The sequence below is a fragment of the Rousettus aegyptiacus genome, unplaced genomic scaffold (assembly GCF_014176215.1).
Source record: "Rousettus aegyptiacus isolate mRouAeg1 unplaced genomic scaffold, mRouAeg1.p scaffold_m13_p_4, whole genome shotgun sequence".
NCBI classification, from domain to species: Eukaryota; Metazoa; Chordata; class Mammalia; order Chiroptera; family Pteropodidae; genus Rousettus; species Rousettus aegyptiacus.
In genome coordinates, this window is record NW_023416307.1 from 17,200,568 (window position 1) to 17,216,739 (window position 16,172).

General features: G+C 34.0%; 1 non-coding gene across 1 annotated transcript; it reads left to right on the plus strand.

Moving 5' to 3' along the window:
* Nucleotides 1-402: 402 nt before the first annotated feature.
* Nucleotides 403-521, plus strand: LOC118602297. Its single transcript, XR_004950647.1, has one exon. It is a non-coding gene; the product is annotated as a U5 spliceosomal RNA (small nuclear RNA).
* Nucleotides 522-16,172: the final 15,651 nt, after the last annotated feature.

Genomic DNA, 16,172 nt, shown 5'->3' on the forward strand with positions numbered 1-16,172 from the left:
ATTCTGTTATTCTAATTACGTGGAAATCCACTGGGGAAGTGATGAGGAGAGTGGTGACTTTAGGTGATTTGCATTTTAGATTAGTGCCCAATCTCCTGTCCCCAGTAAAGACTATAGTGTGTAGTAAGAGGAGAGAAGACTAGTTATGTGGTTCTCTCAAAAATGCTGGCAAGAGATGACGTGCATGTATAGGACTTTCGGGGTGCTGGGAACCTTGAGAAGACAGTTAAAGGATTTTGGATTTAAATGTTTTTAGACTTCCTAAATTTTCTTTATAACTGTGCTAATTTAGTTCTTATTACATAGAAGAGAGAGTAGGGAAGAATTCGTATATTCATTCAACAAACACATTGCTCATTAATAAGAGAAGAGGTGCTATGTACTTGAGATTAGAGGTTAAAAATGCTCTGGTTTTTCTTCAGATTGCACAAATCTTTTTTTGCCTTTTACCAAAGATTTCCATGGAGAGATCAGAGGTTAAAAGCAGCTTAGTTAACTGGATAACCAGCAACAACTGGGTTCCTCACATCTGAGTTCTCTCTTTCTTAATAAAACTCCCCCAACTCTGACCATAATCCTTCCAGTAAGTGTTCTGCATTCACGGGACGCCTCTGGGCCCTCTGGCTGCTTTAACTCAGGACTGTGTGAGGCTGTGGCCATTTAAGATGTTTTTCTCTAGAGCTTGAGAATGAAAATAGAATATAGTCTATGTGCTATCCACATGCATGCGTGTGCACACGCGTGCGCACGCGCACACACACACACATTCTAGTCCCAATGTACAACTATTGAATCTTCTAAGACTTTCCTTTTACAAATCTGCCCTATTTCTATTGACATAGATATGTGATTTTCCAGCCAATTAAGCTATGGAATTTCTTTAATTCATGTTTTCATTATGGTGGTCTCAACTCTCCCTTCTTCCTTTCTTATCCTTTCATAGTAAGGTTTTAGGTGAAATACAATAAAATTTTCACAGATTCCCTTCATCTTTTGTATTGTTTGACATCAAAAGACATATCCTCTCATATTAACCCCACAGCTCTCTGTGTTGCCACGGGTATTGTGAATTCAATATCTGTTTCAAAAGTTATGCTTTTTTTCTTTGTCCCAAACAAAGAGCAGATCTTTGCTGTTTTTTTTTTTTTTCCAAACCAGCAAGATTCAAGCGCTGAGTGAACATTTGGGCATTTTAGTAGAGTGGTGACATTGTTCTCTATAATATGGACCTACCAGTGACTCCAAAAGAACCTAGATGGAAAGGAATCCTTTTGATATCAGCTAAAATCTAGCATTTATGAAAAGGAAAGGGAGGGGCATGAGTCAACTGGCAGACATTTCTCAAAGCTGAGAATAAGTATACCGAGCTGATATTCCTGAGAATGGGGTTTTTGAAATCTAAATACTGTAGAATCCAAATTGTAATACAAGACACTTTAATGTAACTGAAAAGTTATTAAAGAAGCAGGGAAATAATACTATTACGTATTACATATAAAATATATAATATACATACCATATTGTTGACATATTTTTAATTTTGAAAATGCCCCAAGTGCACAACCTTGACCATAGTGTCCTCAGTGTTATAACGAAGATGAAAAATGAAATAACTTGGGAATCCTCTCCAAGGTGTGAGTGAGCCGCACTGGACTTCCACCTTATAAGCAAGGCTTAGGAGCTCAGGAAGGGTTAAAGTTTTGTCTGTGACACTGAAATTGAGGCCAGCTGTAGGTCATATTCACGTCCCAGTCACAGGAAAATGAACCTGTGAGACAGAACCTAATTATCTGCTAAACCAAAAGCCAGTCTCAGTTCAATAACTTACGACAGAGCTAGCAGCCAGATATAGTGTTACCATGGCAACGTTGGAAAAGGCTCCACTGCGGTTGAGAATAAGGAGGAAAGGAAGGAAACTGTAACCCTAAATGTGCTGTAGCCGTTTGATCTTGGACAAGTGGGTCTGTCTAGAAAACCAGGTTATTCTATACATGCCTACCATTGTCTAGTCACTGTATTATCTGTTACAACCCCTGAAAAGAAAAATGAAATTATAATGTCTTCTGGGCTTAAATATAATCCACTAGCAAATGGCTAACTGGGAATTAATTTTAAGGAGAAAAACATAAGCTTTCTATTTCTCCTCTTCCATGTCATCCTTAAATACAGATAAAACAAGACACAAAGGGTGGGGATTTTTGATACCTGATTATTGTAACGAATGAGTTATGTGTCCATAAAATTCATTGTCACCTCATTTTCCTCTTATCCCCAAATGCTGAGATATTTTTGAGAGAAAACTTTTGGGAATTAAGCAATAACATTTGCTTTTCTAAGGGGCAGGATTAGAACTGAAGAGGAGGGGAGAATAATTTTTCTTGGTGAACTCTGCCTAAACTTTCAAGTGAAATAAGTTCTTGGAATACAGAGTTGAGAAAAATCAAACATTAGAGGGAGATAAGCTGGGCTACGTGGTCATTTTTCTTCTTGCCCATTAAACTTTGTAATTCTTTCTGGGAAAGCACTGGATTTCTGAATTTAGGGGATGATATGGCTTATGCACATAAAAACTTCGATAGCCAGTTACCATGAATGCAGTAAAAAAGGTATCTCCCTAAAATATTTGCAAAAGAAACTAGAGCTTTCCATATGTAATATGCCTTTAGAGGAGAATTCAGAAGTACATTTCTCTCTCTCTCTCTTTCAGTTTTTTCCAATGAAGACAAATCATGTTAAAGCTTTTCAGTTACAATTATTGGATTTGAAGATACCTGACAATTTTGATATGCCACTAATGATGTAATAAGACACATCTAGCACTTAATGTTATCATTGGGGCTTGCTATCCAGTTTTAATACCAAATTCGAATCACACAGATATATGTATAAATATATGGCTATAGCAGTGTTTCTTATGTATAACTCATAAACACATTGGGTTTGGAATATAGAGAGGAAGGGATATGGAGATTAAGGAATATGGAGATGAATAATATCCTTTTCATATGCATGAATAACTGCAGTAATGCAAATGAGAAAACAGAAAATGGAACCTAGGTTTCTTCTAACAGAAATATCAGTAAAACCTTAGCCTGAAATTTGCCAACATATTAGTTACTTATGGTATCTGTGAATTTTCTTTAAGAAGTTACATTTTTAAAAAACATTTTACCCTACCCTATTGTTTTCAGTACATAAGTATGCAAATATAGAAATCCACAACTTCAAATTCCTTTAAATAACCATGATACATGAAAGGGAGTTTTAGGATTTTAAGAAACTAAAAGGGGTTGGGGAGGGGCATAAGGAACAGAAAAGCAACATCAAAGGGCAGAATAAATTTTCTGATTCATTTCCAGGTAGAAGTAACCTAACCTCTGCTCATGACCCTAACTTGATTCAAGTAAATGGAAGCCAGAAAGTACACCTCTTTCTAAGACAGATGTTTCTGAGATCTGATTATTAAAAGGGTCTTATTGGTTGCAAAGATGCAAACAATAGAGCCCAATACACTGGTTTCTGTTACTCCTAACATAAATGAGGTTTTTTTTTTCCTTAATCTTTCCACTTACATGAATTAATTAGAAAAGAAAATGAAACAATTTTATCAGAAAAGCATCTGAAAAAGCTATCGATTCAAATGCTTTTACATTTTAGCCTTATCACACATGATTAATTTGCAGATATAAGCTTAATAATGATGCAAAGCACCAGATTTCACTGGATTCTCTGTTCCATTTGAATTCCAAGAAAAGGTATTTTAAGCACTAAACAACAAAAAAAATACTGTTTTTCTCACGATGTTCTTTTAGTCAATAATTTTGAAGAGCTGTGACATGATTTTACATAGCATAATCTTTCTGAATCCTTCCATTACATTTTCTTTATCATAATCAATCTTTGCTATATTTTTGTGGGTAGGTGTGTTTGTGTGTGTACTTTTGTTTATTTCTAATTGTACTTCTAACATCCACCCAGAAATAAGAATTGTGTGAAACATACGCTCCATCCAGTAAAAAGACATTGATATGTTCAATTAACATTAAACAAATACAATAAATTGTAGCTGAAACCAAGTTTACAAATGAAAGTGATATTTACAGATTAAAATTATCTTGCCATATGGAAGGTACTCAATGTGTTGCCTGACTGAATAAATAGGTGTGTCTGCTACAGACCAAGATAAAAGGAGAAAAAAAACTGTCTTCCTGATTAAACCCCTACCCTTGGTTCTAGGTGGTGATGTGGAGCCTCCGAAACTCCAAAGCATCCTCCGCCTTTTCCCAGCTATCTCCTTGATGGCGATTGAAGATAAGGAAACTTTTCCAGATCTCTTCCATGCTCTGCTGAAGTGCTTTCTTGGGGGGAGGGTGATCGGTTGAAGGTCGGAGGGGAAGGGTACTAGTTCAGATGCTCTCTAGTTCTCCCCTTGATGTTCTTACAGGCATCTACAAAGCTGCCTCCCCTCCAGGTTCTAGATGAGCAGGAATCGCAACCCCTGTTGGCCTTTATCGCTTCATACTCACCTAACAGGAATCTGTTACCCACATCCTTCTCCCAGAAGTTGCAACAAAAGGAGCAGAGTAGGTGATATTCCTTGTCTGTATCTAATTTTTCCCCCTCCCTCTTCCACTCCAGATGCCTCACTGCCCACAATCTAGAAAATTGCAATCTGTCCTGTGTGATGCGCAGCTACCTCTAGCTCATGTTCTGAACTGTTCTTTACTTTATGGTTAAATTTTATAAGTTCTATGATCTAGGTGTCTAGCATTGGGTTATTATTTCTGGTTTTGCCCTTTAGGAATTAAAAATAAAACCACTACCCTCTCAAGAGCCTAGCTCTTCAAGATCAGAACAGTTTGCTTTGAGCTAACTGTACTTGTTATAAGTTTAAAAAAATGATCTACTAGACATTTTAAATCTCCTATTGACTCTGTTCTTGATTGTGTCTGTCCTCCCACTGAAGGAATAGATGCCACTGATCATGAATACAGAAAAATAAAACAAAGAGCATAATTTCAGGAAATAATAACCTTAGTTGAAATTTTTCAGATATTTTTTCCACTAAGCACCTAATCATGTGGCTCTATCAATCCTGTCTTCTAAATATTTCTCCAATCCCTCCTTGTCTCTCCATTTCTACTGTCTTCACCTTTATTCAAGCCATTATCATCTGTCCCAATTATTATCCCAAGGGAATCATTATACATAATTTTATAAAAGTGCATTTGTCATCAGAATTGTTTATATTAAGAAAAAAACGATGGCAAGAAACTCAATTTACACCTATATATAGACTAGTTAAATTATATTTTACTCACACAATAACATAATGAGCATATGCCAAAATGATCATATATAAGAAAGTGTTCATTTGTAACTTAAAAAGTTACAAATAATTCTGAAAATATTGAGTATATGTATGTGTGTGAGTGAGACAGAGAGGGAGAGAGAGAGAAGACATGAGTATATACTATGTAACAGAAGTGATTTTCTGAGTGATGTGATTAATATTTTTTTTGGTTTTCTATTTGTCCGAAATTTCTAATTTTATAAAATGAACACTTGATACCATTGTGAAGAAGGGCTTAATTATTTTGTAAATGAATAGTTTTCTGTAGAATAATGTGAAAATATCTTAAATTGGCTTAAGATGGTTTGAGACTAGTAGGTTTAACAACATTAGACTAGTAGATTTAATTTCATTTGTAAGCAGTCATACTACTTTTCCGGTTACACATAGAAGAACTCCAGTATTTTCAGGATATAAATCACTTGAGGATAGGAGTGATATGTTTTCATAAAAAGATGTTATAAAGAAATGTCTATTTCTTTCCAGTCAAAATACATTATTTAGACTGAAGGTTCAGATAAAATTTCTCTATTTTATGGTTTTGTTTAATTGTTGAGTGCTTTAAAACTCTTTATGTTCACCTTGACAAGAGATTGCTTGTTTTTCTGCAATATCGATTCTTTCTCTCTCTTTTTTTTTTTTTTTTTTGCTGGGTGCTCAACTATCCAGAATAAACTCTATGCACCCACTCCCCAAAAGCTTTGTGTACCTGGTAACTAGGATATAAGGCTGTATTGGAAGGGTGCAACAATTCCAGAAATTTTCTTTAAAAAAAAGTGTCATGTCCTTAGTTTTCTCTTCTTCTTACTGAATGGAAGTAAACGACATGGCTGAGCTCCAATGAACATCTTGAGATTACCTGGGGCATGGAAGTCATTCAAAGAGAGAAATAAGGTAGAAGAACCCTAGGTCCCTGACTTCGAAGCATTCAGTTAGATTTCCATGAAAATGATTTTCAAGATATGTAATCACCTTCGAATTTTCCATTCCTCATGTGACATCTCCTTCTGGTGTCACATTCATATCATGAATCCAACATGCCTGATATCAAAGTTCTATTACCTGAAATAGGAGCCGAGGGGGATCTGATGCTGGTTCCCCAAAAGATTATGATTCTCGTTCTTCTAGTGTCAAAAGGTAAAAAAAAAAAAATTAGTGTCATCTCCTTTTTTTCTTGCCACAGTTTGTAACCTCCCCACGCAATCTACTCAGTCATTAAATTCTCTTAATTATACAGTTGTGATATTTCTCACATTTACTTCCTCCTTTTCACATTAACTATCCCTAGTGGTTCTTAATTTGGGGGTGGTTTTAGCCTTCACTGGGAATCTTATAAATACTACTAGATCATTTTCTCCAGAAAAATAAATATCTACTCATGACAGTATATTTCATGTACTTTCATGGGAACATGAAATCTTAAAAGGTTAGGGGTATGTGGACTTCGGGTTCGGAACTTATGATTTAGGTCTCCTTTTCTTTGTTTCTTTCTGTGCCTAATTATCCTTGATATCATCTCATTTCAACATGCTCTACCTCTTTCTTAATGGAGTGTCAGTTAATCATCTAAGAGTTTTTACAAAATGCATGGGCTTTACTCCATACTTACTAAGTTTGAATTTACAAGGTAGAGACAGTGGTGTGTCTCTATATGCCTTGTTGAGTAGTTCTGGTATGTCCCTCTAGGTTGAGGTCTTACGTTATAATGACTCCAGAGTAATCTTGCATCTTACATTTTTGCATCAGCCCAAAACTCTTTAAAGTGTTCTCAGTGCCAATCACACTGTTAAACCACACAATTATCAGAAGAGCCCCTATGAACACTGTAGAGCCTCCTTAAGCTGATCTCAGTTCAATAGGGATTTTATAATATGCACCCAATCTTCCAAGAATATTGAATGCCAAACAGTTCATCTTTCCAGTTCCTGCACATCTGTATACACTTCATACTCCACCCAAAACCCAGCCCTTCTGACATTCTCTAGAAACCCTTCTCATCTACTATCACAGACTAGCTGAATTCAGCCTCCTCTAGGGAATTTTTCCTTGATTCTCAACCACCCAGGTAAATACTTGCTCTAGAATCCCAAAACGTTGTGTTTATATGTTCTTTCTGTCATATTTGAACTTGATAACTTCTTTTTACTTCCTCTATTTTCTCATGAGAACATCATATTCCATGAAGAAAGAATTCTAATATCATTTTGTATTTCTGACATATCTAACATAATGTCAGGTTTTGTATAGATTATGAATGAATGAATGGATGAGTACAAGAGTACATAAAAAGATTTAAGGGTTAGAAGTCTCCTGTTTGTAACTGATAACTCCACTCATTCATGGGGTACTTTAAAAAAATGAATTTATCAATTAAAGCATATTCCTGTTTAGAAGTGAAATTTGGGACACAGTTGAAGACTAATAACAAAGATAATAAAAATGAAATCATTGCCAGGCATTGTGATAATCTTTCCATACTTGACAAGACAGAGAAGGTGATGCCCAAATTCTCCAAAAATAATTATGTTGAGAAGATCTAAGGCTTCTCTGAGTTTAGAACACTTTGGTAAAGGAAGCAAGCAAAAATACTAAGGAAATAGAATTTTCTTCCACTCTATTTTTTTTTAAAGAAACTATAGTGTTTTCCTAAAGGTGGAAGACCTAACAGAGTAGGTTAATTTTTTTAAATATTCAATGTCAAGCTCCTAAAATACCTAAAAAGAAGTTTTAACACTGTCAAGCATGGAGTTATTTCTATGCCACGTGGATTGAATGGTCAAAAAACTGGAGGTGGAGTTAATTTTTGTCCTATCTGACAAAATTAAATACATGCTATTCCTCATTGACTCTAGAATACTAAACCTGGTTTTTATGTGCAAGAATATAAAAGAAAATACCTTTCAGGAGATTCTAGGCTTGAGACCTACTTGAAGTTTAAAATCACTCCATAATTGGCATTAGGTATTATTAGATAATCAAAAGTTAAGTTCAATATGCATGTGTATGGTTCGGAATTTTAAATCAGAGAACACTTTGCAAAAATTTTGTGAAATGAAATAGCAGTCACTGCTATTGCCATATTTTCAAGCTATCAGCACATCATGTTTAAAATAAAATCTGGCTTATTGGTGGTTTATTCTCATATAAAATTTTAAAATCAATTTTTCCACATTGAGATTGAAGAAGGAAGTAAGAATATGGTTTTATAGCTGAAAAAAGTTATAGGATAACACTCCAATAATCCTCTGATGACCATGCAAATACCAAATAAGTTTCAAGAAGACACAAGAAAAGGCTTGGTGTAGTTACCCAAGATTTGTGAAATGAAATTGATTTCCATTCAAATCAGGTTTTTTACTCTTCTTGAAAATGTCAAGGTGTCAGCCTTGGCCATTACGAGACAGTGATTTATAGTTAAGACAAAGCGATAGTACCAGCTGACTGTCTGGAGCCATCGCACAGTGTCTGGAAAGGCTGCCGATGACAACCATCACTTTTCTTGACCAATCAGCAAGGCTTAACTAAAATCCTAGTCTTTTTTCCTCCATCTTGATAAAGATATGATAAAATACAATCTAAAAGATTTATTTCGTGGGAAATAAATAAGCATTGTGGGAGGAAGTAGGTATCATACTTCCACATACTAAATAACAAATATTATTTATGGCAATCTATACTTCAGACAATTAGAAACACATATGCATAATAGGAGCATAAACAGATGTTCCAGTATGATAACTTATTTTAATATACTGGAAACCACAGCATAATTTTGTAATTTGATTAATTAGGAAGAAGAATTGTGATGTTAAAATCAATTTTCAAACTCTCTAAATTATATTTATAGCATTGCTCATCTGCATCACAAAAAAAACCCCAGCAGAATGTTTTGTATTAGAATCATTATTTATAGCAAATTAATCTTTTTCTCATCGAGGAAGATCTCTAAATAGTTCTAGATAGTAAAATGTTTAAAACTGTGTAGGTCATATCATGATAAACAACAGGGCTGAGAAGGATAAGGATCTGATATCCTAATCATATAAAATCATATAATAGATACTATTCTATACATATGTGTGTATATACATATAGTAAAAGATAGTAGAAAGGGAAGAAATTAATTCTCAAACCAAAATAAAACATTTTCAAGAACCATAAATATAATGCTCCTTAATATCAGGGGTAAAAGTGGAAAGGACATAAGATTTGCTGTAACACGGGGGCCTACCCATATGGTGGATGAGGACAGACACTGGACATTACATCACCATCACTTCTGTACCAAACTCTCATTTCTAATAAAGCTAAGTAATTTTGAAAACGTCAAATTTTTAAATGAGTCCAAATGCTGACTTTCCTGATGCATGCCACATAGTAAATAATCATGGAAAATGTTAATAAAATGTAATAAATCTCCATGATACTCAGGGTTGAGATTTGCTGTTACAGATGTTTTGTAGTTACAATGCTGTATATAAAACATATCTGGGCTAAATAACTTAATGTTGCCTACATGTTGATGGACTACACATGTTGATGGACAAACATATTTGACAGAAGCCTGTAACATGTCATTATGCTAAGCGATTTAGACATTTGTAGTGATTGTTTGGATCCCTGTTACATTTTTGCCTGCTTTGAAATTCTTTCACCTTCTGCCATTGACATTAACCTTGTTAGGTTAACCTTGTTCCACCTCCCTACAAGGGCTGTTCAATCTGAGTGACTCACATCTGGACAGAGAAATGTCTGGAAAACAGAGCCAATTAGAGCCTTCTGAGAAATGAAATTGATGTATAGGTAGAGCGAACCTTTTTGTTTTTCCTTCTGGAATCACGAGCTCTAGGAATGATACATGATGTATGTCCGAGTTGCCAGAGGACATTTTTTTCCCAACACAGAGAAAGAATGTGAGAATGAAGTGAACCACCTGAGAAAAAAGTAAGAGGGAGAGAGGGAGAGATACGGAGAGGTAGAAAGATGGGGGAGTGGGGAGCGGGGAAGAGAAAGGACCAGGATGGAAGAGGAGAGGAGAAGCAAGAGGAGGAGGAGGAAGGGGATGAGATGGTAGAAGAGTCTGATTAATTAAATGATTTAAACTAAGAATATTCTTCCTACCCCTACTGACTCAAAATATCCAACTCTTTAATAACACTATTTTTCTATCTGATTTTAAAGTCACTTTAAAATCATCTTCCATCACATCCATATTTTGCAAATCAGTTGTAAATTGGGAGTGAAAAAGAGAGAGGTTCACTTCCACAAGGTAACTAGCAATAGAAATGGTGTTAGAATTCCAGTCTTCTACTTCCTACTTCACTGTTCAAGTTCAATGGTGGCATTTATGATGCAAAAGTCTAAAAACCCAAGTTTATTCTGCATATTTTGTTAACTCCCAGAGAATAACCTAAATAGAATGTTTTGGACCTTTGACTAATTAATATTAATCCCACTTCATGAAATTGCGTGATCAACATTATTATATTCAACTTAACTTAAAAAAAAATTAAATGATGGTTTCTTTTTTTCAAGGAATAGAAATCATAGGTATATACTGTATTTTGGTCCAATTCTGGAAATACCAATTTTATAAAGCATAATTATTAATATTCTTTATCAATTTATGGCTTTTAAAGACCTTTGTATAATATAGGGAATAATATGAAGAATCTAAGTAATGCAAAGTGCTAATACCCCACCCATATCTTGTCCAAGACAACTCAAAGTATATAGGTAGGTTATCTCCTCTACAACTAGAAAATAGTACAAATCACATAGAATGTTATTTATAAAACATATAAAAGACTAAAACTGCTAAATTACAGGATTTATAAAATGCTAAGGCACACAAAAAGGCAAAACGTGTTGAACAAGTGGAAGATATCTTTTTGTAGATCACAAAGTACCTGAGAGCAGAATTTCTCTTTTTCTCTTCTATAGTTGACTCTCAGGAGACATTTGATGAAAACTTTTAGTGTGAATGATTTTTGAGTGCACCTGGGGCGGAAATGATTTCCTAATGGTGACTTCCTTACACCCTTTGGGACAGTGCAGACATGGTAAATTTTGGTGATGAAAAAATAGTCTGTTTAACAAAGGCAAATAAATACTGAATACAGGAATAAGTAAGCTAATATTCACTGAGTGCTTTCTTGGTGCTAGAAATTAGGCTAAGGAATTTACTTGGCTTATTTCATTGATCAATCATTAAGTCTACTGAAGTCCTTGATATTAAAATGTCATTAAGACTTTTAAGAAAATAGAAATCAGCTCAGTTATTTGGTAAATGATGACTCATTTATCATTTGGTAAATGATGACTCATTTACGATGACAAGTTGCATCTATTTGTAGTGACGACTACCTTTTATCATTAAATATTTAAAATCTATAACTAATATTCATATATCTGACATTTCATTTTAAAGTCAATAAAATTTTGTTAAATGATCAAGTCTTAATTGGCCATAGGAGCCCTATGTGTTGATGCAGCCTTAATTCACTGAGTTTTTATGATGGATATTCATTTTGTGAATGAATAGGTGAATTAATAAATTAACAGATTATTTTGAGTTAATAAATTATATTTTTGGACTGACGAATTACACATGGGCTTCATTCTCAAGTTGGAGTTTTCACAATGGCAATAAAGATGTGTCAGTAGTGGGTTCAAGATTCTATCCTCTTTACGACTTGTAATCACTGAGACAAAAAACGACAACCTTTTCCCAATATCTATGTTAATTCTAAAAGAAGACATTAGGGAAAAGCCTGCTAGAAATTTCACCCCTGAGTCAAGGCCATACTGGCTGTTAAAGAAACTTTTTAAGTAGTTCTTTACCTCAATATTAGGACTAATAAGATATATATTCTTATAGATGTGGGTACTCCACATAGAGATATGTCTTATAGATAAAGGTAAAGAGCATTTTCTAAAGTCAATAAGAGATAAGGATTTTTTTTTCTCTTAAATTTAGCATCACATAGTCCCCTCAGCGATTTGCTCTTTCAGAATTATGTCATTGTATTTATTTAAAATAAAAATTATAGAATTGATTGGGAGGAAATTAACTAGGAAGAACATACAAGTTGAGTATCTTTCTTCCAAAGTAGGAAGAGTCTTTTGGTTATGATATGTCGAATTGCTGAAAAATATCATCTCTTTGTCCTGTATCTATATTGGGGTGATTTCAGTCAGTGCACTAAGTGGCCCTCACTAGAGCATACTCTATGGAAAGAAAACACATTTTCTTTAAACACAAGATAACAATTCCTTTGAGATTCTGTTAATCATTTTTCCTTTCTAATTGAAAAAGTCACCACAGAAATTAGAGTACGAATTTCATTATTCTAGAAAGAATCTTAAAAGTTGACATGTCTTTGAACAATTGTTTCAGAAATCCTTTTTTAAGTACATTTTCATTTTCTGGCATGGCTTGAATTGAATTCTAAACTTTCTGCTGCTTGTCCTCTAAGCCCCTCTGGTGAATTTAAATAGGCTTCCTTATATATTTAGTACATTCAAGAATTCTTTGTCGCAGTGCCTACTCTGCTTTATTATTAGGAGGCTGTCTCGGAAGTCCAGCAGCCAGTTTGTTTTCTGCCATTAATAAAGAGTCTACTTTTTTTCCCTATTTCTTTGAAGAAGTTGAAAAGGCTCCATGTTGGGTGGAGGGGGGCCAGGAAGAGAGAGAGAAGTGAAGGGAACCGACTGTGGTGTAATCCCCCAACAAAAAATGCTGTCTAATATAGAAACCTCCCCGAGGTTTACAAATGCACGGGCTGGGCTTTCCGTGTGATGTATAACAGAGTAATAACTTAGCCATGGCCTAGTTCCCCTAGCCTTGCTAAGAATAGAAAGTCTACTATGAGAAAGACATTACATTTTTAAATCCTACAAAACCAAATGCTTCTGTTGGCTAGTGTTTTAACACCACCTGAATCTCTTACCAAAGATGTTTGGAAACTGGAAAGACGATCACAATGTAAATCTATAATTTCTCACGATTCACTCATATGACCAGAACAATACAAAGAAGGGCTTTAAGAAAGACCTACCAATTCGGATGAATAAAATATTGATGGTGACTCATGGTCTAAAGAAAGCTATTTCAAAGGCAAGGAAAGATGATTCCACAGAATAGTCACTTGGTGCTCACAAATCATCAGACACCTACCAACAGAGAAGGAGAAACTTCTTAGAAAAAAGGAATGGTTAAATCCATCTTATCAAAGAACCTAAACACTCCAAAAACCGTAAAAGCCCAGGATGCAACCTAGGACTTATTATTCTTGTTTAGTTGACGATCCATGATTATTCTTACAATTGTTTTGTTTGATTAGGAATTATTAAGGTAACGAACTTAAAATCACATTACTTGTATCGACAAAGAAAAATTTATTTCACCATATGAGAATTTTTCACTTTTAAAATAAAATATGCTTGGAATTAGCTGACTGATTATATAAAATAAAATTAATCTTAAATTCACTTAATCTCAATTACTTTCAGTTTCACCTCTTTTAAACTTCCACAAGTAAAAAACATTACTTACCGGTTACTATCATTGGCTAATAATTTACATTTGATAACAGCTATATTTAATGTGGGAAGATGTGGGGGGAAAAGCAATATTCAGTAAAAATTAAAGCTAGCTCAGTGAAAAAAATTACATGAATAATTTTATGATGATGTCTCAATTTTTATACTGTTTTTACTAAGACTTTTTAAAAAATAAAGATGTATCATCTACCTATCTATCATCTATCAATCATCTATCTATCTATCTATATCTGTCTATGATAAATGTCTCGGTGTGTTTAGTCACTGATAGATCAGAAAAACTAAATATGGATATGACATAATAATATCACCCGAGTTTCTACTTAGTCAGTAGTATGTAGTTGCAAAGCTACACTAAAAAGTATATTTTCAAATGCTTACAGAAGCCCAGGATTTTTTTCAACTTCTATCAGGAAATTTGATTTCCTTTCCAAATACCATCATTAAGAGATCACTGGGACGTGAGTGCTAAATTAAATGAATAGGAAGAAATTAGAGAAAATAATCCAAGTAATCAAAATGATGCCTGCATTTGCTGCCTACAGAAATGTAGGCTGCACTGCATGTGTAAATGGCAAGAAAATTTGGGCGTTAGCTAACCCTTTATGTGCTGCTCTTCTTGAAACTCATTTAAATAGGACAGCCTGCAAAACCACTGACATATTTATCAGGTAAATTCAACATGTACCAGCATGTCCTTTTGAAGAGGAATTTAAGGTAGCATATACCTTCTCTAATTTCATTAGTAATTAACTTGTACTATAATTCCCCTGAGATACTTATACCTCTCCTAGACATTATTAACATGGCCTAATGCTTAAATGACTTTAGAATCTCTCCATACCTCTTCCGTACCTTCACTGGAACACTAAAGTGTTAAGGACTTTTAAACTAAGAAAGATATTGATCCCATGAATCCTGAAATGAAATATAATCATATTTAGATTTGGCAAAATTCCAGAAGTGGCTTCCTTGATGAATCCTAAAAGGCTTTTAAAAAATGCTATTTTGGAAAATTGATGTTTTCCTCAAAGATTTATAGTTAAAAGCATGAGCATCACAATATTAACAGAGCAATACAGAAGAGACAAAAGATAAACTCATACTTCATTGGTCTTTGATAGATGTTTGAGGTGAGTGATGATATTTAAAAAAAAAGGAACTTGAAGTTCATAGTAAATTAGCAAACAATGTGAGAAAGGAAAAGAATCGAGCAGGGGTTAGTATACATATGTAAAACAGTGATTTGCTATTTCAAAATTAAAATGTAAAAATAAACTGGTGTCAGAGGGGGTGATTCCTCATTTCCACCGCATTGAGCAAGCTCGCATCAGCAGCAGACAGACCTTAATATATGCGTCTGGCTCAGGCTGGTCTCCCAACCAGGAAGCCATCGAATTGTTAATATCACTGCTTTTTTTGTATGCAACACACATCATTTCCTCGCCCTTTGTTGTAGATCTCTCCTTTTATTTTAAGCTTAGTATGATCTGATTTTCCAAATCATTTTATACAGCCTCAAAACAATATTATCCTGTGACAGCTATGATAGAAATGCAGAAAAAGTGTCATTCATCTATATAGATACAGCATAAAGAAGTTAATATAAACAAAGTCACCCATTTATATTTTTACTCACCTTTATGGAATGAGAGAAATGCTTTATCAATGATGCTCTCAGAAAAGACAGTTTATATATAGAAAAGTTACATAGAAAGGGTTCAAAGAATACATATATGATTAGTAAAAAATACATATTTTATATATGTTTATAGGGGAGAAATAAACATCACTGCATTCTAAATTCAGCTTTGATATCTTTCTTCTATGAAACAGAAATTAATATATAGTGTGGTTCATAAGTATGACAATGTAAAAAGAAAATATTGCGTTTGAAATAGCTTATATCTAACATCATATAGCCAATAAACATCTACCCTCTACATTATTTTAGAATTAAATTGATGGAACATGTTACATATATTATACATAATTATGTTAAAACAGGTATCTGTAAACATATATCTGTTGTTTTATATAAGAGGTAGTTACTGATCCATTGGATAAACATTGCTATTAAATATAATCAAGTTTCTGTGTACTTATACATACATAGTCTTCTATTTAAACATATACAGAGAGTTCTTTGTATTGAGAAAATTATGCTTTGATAAATGTTTAATTACAATAATGAAGATAAAAGAAGTAAAAGATAAATACTACCAAAACTCTTTACTGTTTATATTACCTCCTT